General features: G+C 38.1%; 1 non-coding gene across 1 annotated transcript; it reads right to left on the minus strand.

Moving 5' to 3' along the window:
- Nucleotides 1–6,516: 6,516 nt before the first annotated feature.
- Nucleotides 6,517–6,622, minus strand: LOC119263540. Its single transcript, XR_005130342.1, has one exon. It is a non-coding gene; the product is annotated as a U6 spliceosomal RNA (small nuclear RNA).
- Between the last annotated feature and the right edge of the window lie 2,016 nt (nucleotides 6,623–8,638).

The raw sequence follows: 8,638 nt of genomic DNA on the forward strand, positions 1-8,638 counted from the left end.
TATTCCTTTAGAGTAAACAGGCTTTGGTTACTGTACCATTAAATCCTTGAATATAAAAATGACTTCTGTTAGATTGACTGAAACACTTCTTATGATGTCATCATGAATGGGTGGAGCTAAATTGTTATCAGCTAAATGGGGACACTCTTAAAAAGTAGGTTCTACAAAGGGTTCTTTGAGCTGTTCTATAGTATTGTAGTTCCCTAAAGAACCATGTATTTAAATGAAACCTTTGAAGGAACAAAAGAATCTTTACACGTCATTTTTTTCTTAAACAAATGAAAGGGTTCTTCATGGAACTTACATTATGTTGAGGTACTTTAAACATTAACAAGGTTCTTCACACTCACACATCTCTTTTGACAAGAAAAAAAAGGCAACATACACATGGCAAGCTAGTTTAAAAGTGGGCTGGAGGTTAGGGAACCAGCCCTGTGACCATGCCTGACTCTCGCCTCCCAAAACAAGTTCTCTACTCCCAGCTAGCTGTAGGGAAAAGGGCCCCTGGAGGCCAGAAGAAGAGATTTAAGGACAACATCAAAACGAACTTAAAAAATTGTCACATAGAATTTAAATCATGAGAAGATGCTGCAAAAGACAGGATGGGCTGGAGAAATCTTGTCCAAAAGGGTGCCGCGCTGTATAACGTTGACCTCTGCCAGGCTGCCCAAGTCAAATGCAGACTCAGAAAGGAGAGATTAACGTCCAAGCAGGCCAGACCCAAATCTACTACTGCTACATTCCCTTGTCCATATTGTACAAGAATAATTGGGTCCAGAATTGGCCTCTATGCCCATCTAAAGACCCACAAGGCCTAAGAAGGAGGACAGTCATACTCGAATACGAGTGACCGCCGATGATGATGATGACATGACTGAGGTGTCTTTGAGCAAGGCACCTAATCCCTAGCTGCTCCTCGGGCACTGTGGATAGGGCTGTCCACCACTCTGGGTAAGTGTGCTCCTTGCCCCCTAGTGTGTGTGTGTGTGCTCACTAGTGTGTATGTGGTGTTTCACTTCATGGATGGGTTAAATGCGAAGGGTGAAATTTCCCCGTTGTGGGACTAATAAGGATCACTTAAAAAGAAACTGACATTTTGTTTATTTCACATTTTCTTTTTAGTCGATTCTTTTTATTTACATAATTGGTCCATAGAGTGAGTAGTTCGCTTACTGTTTGACCTTCTACTATGCTGATGAGCGCAGCCATTGGCTCACTACTTAATGCTGTGGTTTTACCTAGCAAAATATTAGTTAATGTTAAATAAATGTCATTAAAGGGAGTGAAATCTGCACTTTAACAAAACATGGATAAATAATCGCCATCAAAACCTTTTCTGTTTTTGTAGTTTATTTTTTTTATTTATGGACCTTATGGACTGGGTTACTGACATTTTTCACCTTTCTCAGTGTTTACTTTGTTTCCCTTCTATAGCAAACTTTTGTCTTAATAAGGTGAGGGAAATTCAGTTTTCCATTATGTTCCCCTGCAGAAAAAGAACAGAAAAAAGACAGGGAGTCCATGCTAGAGGGCTTCAGATGAGAACAGGCTTTAATTTTAAGACTCTCTGATCCACAGCTCCAAAAAACCAATAGACTATCAAGCTATTCTCCTTGCAAACCGTCTGGAGAAAACAATTTTGCTGTTTCTCACTGTCTACCCCACTGTTTAGTGAATTCAGCTTTTCAGAGACATAATTAAAACGAACTTGTAAAGCCCATGTTATTGTTCTTTTTAAGCTTCTCATTATACGTGGCTTTCTTGTGTATTGATTTTTTTTTATGTTCTAGCAGCTTTGTCAAACTCTAGTCCTTATGGATCAGAATTTCAGGACTTTCACTGTTAATACAGTGTTTTCATAAGTCTTATTAATTATCTATTGAGTTTAATCAAATATGATAAGTATGCAGAGCTGTAACCCTCCAGAGCAGGAAATCTCTTGGGTTTTCAGGAATGAAAAAAAAATCATAAAAGCTTGTAAACAATGCGAAGTTAAATGTTTTTATTTTAATATATTTAGTTTAGCACTGTTATCAAAGTGTGTAAGCTTCCTAGGTCAATGATAAGCTCATTGCTGCTCACTGTGCACTGACTATTCATTCATTTTTCAAGTGGCAAGTGAACGTGAGTTCAAATCTGGTCCCTGTTACATGAGTGCCATGACCCATAAATCTCTGATGATGCCTTCTGAGTCTGGGATCGTACCTTGAAGGCGAGGTCAAAAGGGAGATGGCCATTACTATTCAGCACCCATTTGGTGCAGTGGCCTTTTCCTTTTCACTCTACCCTTCTTCTCCCTTTATAACCTCATTAATGTTTTAAAACTCCTGATACAGTTTTCAGCCTTCAGCAAGTAAATATTAAAGACACATGTAAGCTAAGCTACATGTGTTTCTACTCTTCTTTCTTGTTGCATTCCCTTCCCTATAGGCATGCAAGGTGCACTTTAAACACTTATGATTTGCTGCTGCTTGTTCAGCTGTCAAGGTAACATCAGATAACTTCAGATTTTCAGCCTTGGCTGGATCTTTGAAGTATTTCAATAATTGGTGGTTGCGAATTGTTTAGCAGTAAGAAGGGTTTGGTGTGGAGGATGAGCAGAAAGATTGTATGAAGGTGGATATTTTTAATCACAGAATAATGTTGAAATATTTCATCATTCTAGCTGCAGCTTCTTTGTAGTCCTATAACACTGAGTATAATCTAATTTGCTTATCAGTAATTCAGTGGTTGTTTTTTTCTTATTGAAAAGACTTCACTATATCAGCTAAATCAATTTTGGAAAGCTCAAATGTTGAGTAAGAGGTAAACAGGCACTGTCATGTGTTTGGTAATTAGCCATCACACAGACCCACACACAGCAGTGTCTTGTGTCCGGCTTGAACATGCAGCTCAGCAGGCGGGTGGGAATAAATCTCTTATAATTAGTTAAGTGGTGCCTGCCAGGCATCAAGGTGATTGATTGATTGGTGGGTAGTATAATGATGTCAACAACCTGTCAACAGGCTGAATAGGTGAATGGCGCTGGACTACAAAGAAGCTTCTTGTTTAAAACACTCTGTTCTTTATAGAAATCCTCCTGCCAATCATGCTGTAATTAAATAAGGAAAATGCATGGGACCATAAGGATTCCATTCCTTTAACTGTTCTATGGATTTTGGTTTGGTTTGATTACTGTATTGCCCTTTATATTTATATAGTTATCTGACTAGACATAAAGGGTAGATGCTGGGTTGAAATGTTAGTAACGGTATATTGAGCCAGGAAAAAGGTTTTTATGAGGTGTTTCAAGTGTCTATTGCCACTCTCTAACCTAGTTGGATGAAATTTTGGCAAGTGCTATAGTCTTAAATCTATTTAACACAGCCAATATTTCTTCTTATTTTACAATTATTAGAAGATAATACTATACGATCATTTAACCTATTTGAATAATACATATTTCTACAGACAATCTGCATGTTTTAAGCAGATTATATAAATGTCTAATCTAATTAGCACACAATTTTGCTCAGTTCAAGCACTATTTCATACAGTATGCAAAACTACCATGGTTACCATGCTCTGTCACACCTATTAAACCTGATGATTAACTGCTGAGCTAAATGAGGTGTGTTTGAGCACGTAAATGATCAACTGTGCAGGAATCTGGCCCTCAAGGACCCACGTTACTAAATCCTGCTTTAGGTAAGATGCAATAATTGAAATCTTTTAATGTTCTTCTAACAATCACATAATGAGAAATAGTAGCTCTATCATGATTATCATGATTTCACTTATCAAGATCCTTTTTTACAGTGTGTTTAAAGAGAACTTCTAAATCTGGTCTCAAATAAACCATTGAAGTGATTAGCTCTGTTAATTAGAGAGCATGTTGGGCAAATATCATCTGGTGGTACTAAACATTGGTCCTCCCCTTTATACCATCTTCTGTGAATCTCATGTACACTGTCATATACTTCTTATATTCTCTCTCACTTCTCATCTTAAGTGCAGAATATATTCTGAGATGAGCTGCTGAACACTGATAATTTAATGTAACTATCACTGTATGTGTCCACTTGCACTTTTCTTATTGCACTCGCCTGTGGTGGTTGCTTCTATGATGCTTTTATGAAAATGAAGGCAGTAGCTCATTTATTTTAATGTAACACAGAGGCAAAGTGGAATAAAATATGCACACATGTGTGTATGTGTGTGTGTGTGTATGTATATTTTTTCCACTTATATAATATAAGTCTGTCTTACTAGCAAGGTCCTTGTCAACCTTGTCAAGTGTCGAGTAACCATAGAGCTCCATATGGTTTGCAGTTTGCCTTTTCCATTGAAAGATATAAGAAACGCCTTCCCTTCAAGTCCTTACTGTTAACGGGTAAATATAAAACCAGATTTGTTAAACCTTTATGAATTTAAAATAGAGAAAGAGTGGTTGTTTCCCATATCTACCCTGAGAAAGGTTGTTTTTAATATTTCATGATGAAGACCAGTCTGATCTTGTCTGATTGGCTAAATGCAATGTGGCCACACTCCTTTGCATATTTACAAAAGTAACCAAAAAAAGGAATAGTAAAAGGAATTTCTGGGGCAATAAACCGAAATCTTTTTGCTGTTGCACAGAGGCTTACAATAATACAAATACAGACCTCCACATTTAATGCTTTTATAAATTTCAGAATGTATCAGTTTTACACACAAGCTAGAAAGTTAGCTTTCATATGTTTAAAATATCTATTAAATGCAACTGAACTTGAAGTTGAGTCTGATGAGTTGAGTCTCTATCAAATCTAATCATCTATTAAATCACCTATAGGGGACCATTAAAATAAAGTGTTATCTTCAGATGTATGTAATAAATACATCTTGGGTATCTCACATCTTACAATGTGGCTGAGCCCCCACTGAAGTGAATAGGAAGTTGTGAGTGGACACGTTCCAGACTTTTAATGATCTCAGTAATGTCGCTGAAAAATACAGCCTACACAGCAAGTAGTTTAAAGCCCTTACACTGTCTAATAACTGCTGCTGTAAACCTTTTTTTCAAACATGGTTTTGATTTGACATCTAATAACTATACCTTTCATGTTATCACCTTTCTCAGCTCTGTTTGAATGCTTTGGAATTATTGCATTTTTTGACCATCATGCCAATAAAGCTTGAAACTGATACACACATTGAAATGACAAATACAGAGAATGACAGACAGGACAGAAAAGCAAAAAGAGATACAGAGACACAGGAAGGGATGCAGAATGAAAAGAGGACCACTAAAACAAACGCTGACTCAGTCTGAGAGATAAGCCAGACTAAAAGGCAGAGTTTATAGAGGCATACAGCCATATTTCTCTACCTGTCTTTGGCACCAACACAATATGGGGAGGCAGGCCAGCTCCTTTGGCAAGTTATGATTGGCCACCACCTGTCATTGGCATGCTGGGGTTGGCTACCACCTGTTACTGGCAAGAGGTGTTCCCTGAATCTGATAGTATTCTAGGCGAGTGCCAAGTCTCCTCCATACTGTAGAATATCAATGTCCATGAACAACTTGGAGTATTTCATAAACAGCTGCAGGTGCTTTATGTAAAGAACAGTGAATGGAAGGAATTTATCAAAAGTTTATGAAGCTGGAGTTTAGAAGTTGATGTGACTACAAGCTAGGCACATGTACCTTAGATGTCCTTGCTTTCTTCTCCAGTGTCCAAATGAAGTGTGGACAATCTCTGAGAACAAAGACAACATAGCTTCATTCATCCTGAATAAAAGATGTTACCAGCATGAGGTCCTACATTTCTTTCTGTTGGTATTCTCTGAAAATCTGAGTTGCACGTCGCCTCTGTCTGTGCTTTTCCTTTTCTTTTGGACACAGAACTGTATGCATTTCCTGAGTGGTGCAGTTGTCTTACTGCCTGATGATCAGGAGGTTCTGACATCACGCAGTGCCACAGCCCTCTGGGAGTCCAGGAGGAGGACTAACTCCTCCCTAGCCTCATCAGGGAGGTCCACTTTTCAGGAAAGTTACTTCGCAAAGATGTTAAACTAATGTATTACACTAACTGCACAGTTCTAATCTGCCAGTTTTCACCAGTTCTTTTTTCTTTTCCTCAAATCCTTCAAATTTAACATGGTTTACATTTGCCCTTCTCTCATGCATACTTTTGCCAAACCTTATCTAAGTGAAAGGACAGTTGGCTACTCATACAGATTATGAGGCATTTTATAGCCTAATACATAATATAAGTTAAGTTAAGTGATACTTTTTTGATCCCACAACTGGGGAAATTCCACCTCCGCATTTAACCCATCCGTGAAGTGAAACACCACATACACACTAGTGAACACACACACTAGGGGGCAGTGAGCACACTTGCCCGGAGCGGTGGGCAGCCCTATCCATGGCGCCTGGGGAGCAATTGGGAGTTAGGTGTCTTGCTCAAGGATACCTCAGTCATGAACTGTCGGCCCAGTGAACCTTCCAGTCACTGGGCCAGATCCCTAACCTCCAGCCCACGACTGCCCCCAAAAAATATGGAGCGCTTTACGGATTTGCGTGTCATCCTTTCGCAGGCGCCATGCAATCTTCTCTGTATCGATCCAATTTTAGTATATGTGCTGCCATAGCGAGCAATCATAGATCATAATTTAAGGCACTTTGCCATAAATATGCTAGTTAACAGTGAACCTTCTGCTGCTTATTGTAGCATATTAATAGTAAGTAACACAACTGCTTTGAACTACCATTCAAAACTGAACTCTACTCCAGACACAAAGCAGGGTATTGTAATGAAAAGAGCCTTTGTGGTAAGAAAGCACCTGGAAGGTCAGAAAGAGTGAGAAAACACTGCTTGTACAGTAGATGCTAAATGGGAATAAGAAGACTAGCTGATAAGGGTTGGTAAGAACCAGACTTTGAGCCAAATGAATAAGAAAGTGTTACAAACAACGGACACAGGGAGGACAGGAGGGCCTGATAAAACAAGACAGAGAAAATTAATTAAAAAAACATATCTTGAGTTGGGTGAGAAATAAGGGTTACCAGACATCTCAGGAAAATTTGACATATTGGGAATCAAATTGGGTCCCGGCACATTTTTAAAAAAGGAGGGATGCTCATCTTTGGGTATAAGTCGAAATGTGTTTGGATTGTCTGTACATTTTGGCTTTCCGGAGGCCATCTTGTCACTTGGAACTTAATAACTGAAGAAGGGACCTCTTTCTCTCCTTCAAAAAATGAACCTGCGGCTGAAGTTAGGTTTTTCATCTGTCTTTGACTTTATGCAAGACTGCTTTTTCAATCTTTTTGATTCGTTACCATTTTTTACATTACAACATACTTTAATATTTTTTCTGCATCAGAGAACAGATTAAATTAGAATTAAAGCTTTAACTTAACATTAATTCATTAGCTCTTGAGGCCCGACACAAGCTTTTCTACATAATAGCCAATGACATTGGGCATTGCTGTTTCTACATGGCATCTTATGAATGTATGAAATAAAACCATCTGAAACAGAAATCCAGATCTCTGCATTCTCTTGCTTAGTTACCATCAAATTAAAGTAAAAGGAAAAACTTAAGCTTAAGTTGAGTAAGCTGAACTAAAACTTTATTTGCCTACCTAAGATGCAAAATAGAAAATGTGAATTTAGACAACTTTAACTAAACATAGATGTTTGAGTTGAGGGAACTCTGGTGCCTTTATGTTGAGTTATCTCAAAAAAGCTGTGCAACTGGTTACCTTATCATTCTAAGATGGTTTTGCTTGTCATTTTTATAGTGCAGAGGAATAGGAACATGTTTCCAAGCTTGTGGTACTCTCTGTGTAAGATATGTCTCTATCCTAATAAAGGTTTTCTGCTGCATTTGAATCATAAAGCTCCATTTGCACTTGTCAGACTAACTTAATGATTTGCTGGGACTCTTGGGATCCCATAGTACTACATTCGCCCTCCTCTCCTTGAGTGTTTGTAGTCTGGATGACATTCTGGGCTGTGTTTCCCCAAAGTGTCATAGTACCACAATCATGTCTCCTCTAATAATGACTGTCATGCTGTGAAGCTTTGCAGAAGCCCAGGGTGGAAAATCTGGGAATGAGAGGAGTTACTATTACAAGGTCACACAGTACTTTCTGCCACTAATGTCTGATCTCAGACCTCATTGTTTAACAGTTGGTAAAAAATGACTGATCTCAAATAATTTACAAAACATTCATATAGTCTATGGCAAAAATTGTTCAAAAGACTGATAAATGTTCATCTTTAACAGAAGGGAAACAGAAGGATGCTTCACCAGTGAATTCTTTGTTTGCTTCATTTTTGGAACATTTAATAAACCAAGTCTTGACAAATTTTATTTAGCTTATGGAACAACATTAAATTACCTATGAAAACTGCAAAAAAATCTATCATTCATGAGGGGGTTGAGACAGCACACCCTGAGCCACCATGACTTCAGCTCAGAAAAAAAAAGTCTACATTGGTGACAGCAGGTAGGTGAAATGTTCAGGCATTAAACATTTAATAACATGCAGGTACAGATCTGCTTTCAAGAAAAGGACAAACAGTGTATTATTTAGCATGATGGTGCCCTTGTTGTTTAAACAATGTGACTGCTTATTTGCTGTATCATATTTCAGAAACGCACC

Source organism: Pygocentrus nattereri, chromosome 5 (genome assembly GCF_015220715.1).
Source record: "Pygocentrus nattereri isolate fPygNat1 chromosome 5, fPygNat1.pri, whole genome shotgun sequence".
In the NCBI taxonomy this organism is placed as follows: Eukaryota; Metazoa; Chordata; class Actinopteri; order Characiformes; family Serrasalmidae; genus Pygocentrus; species Pygocentrus nattereri.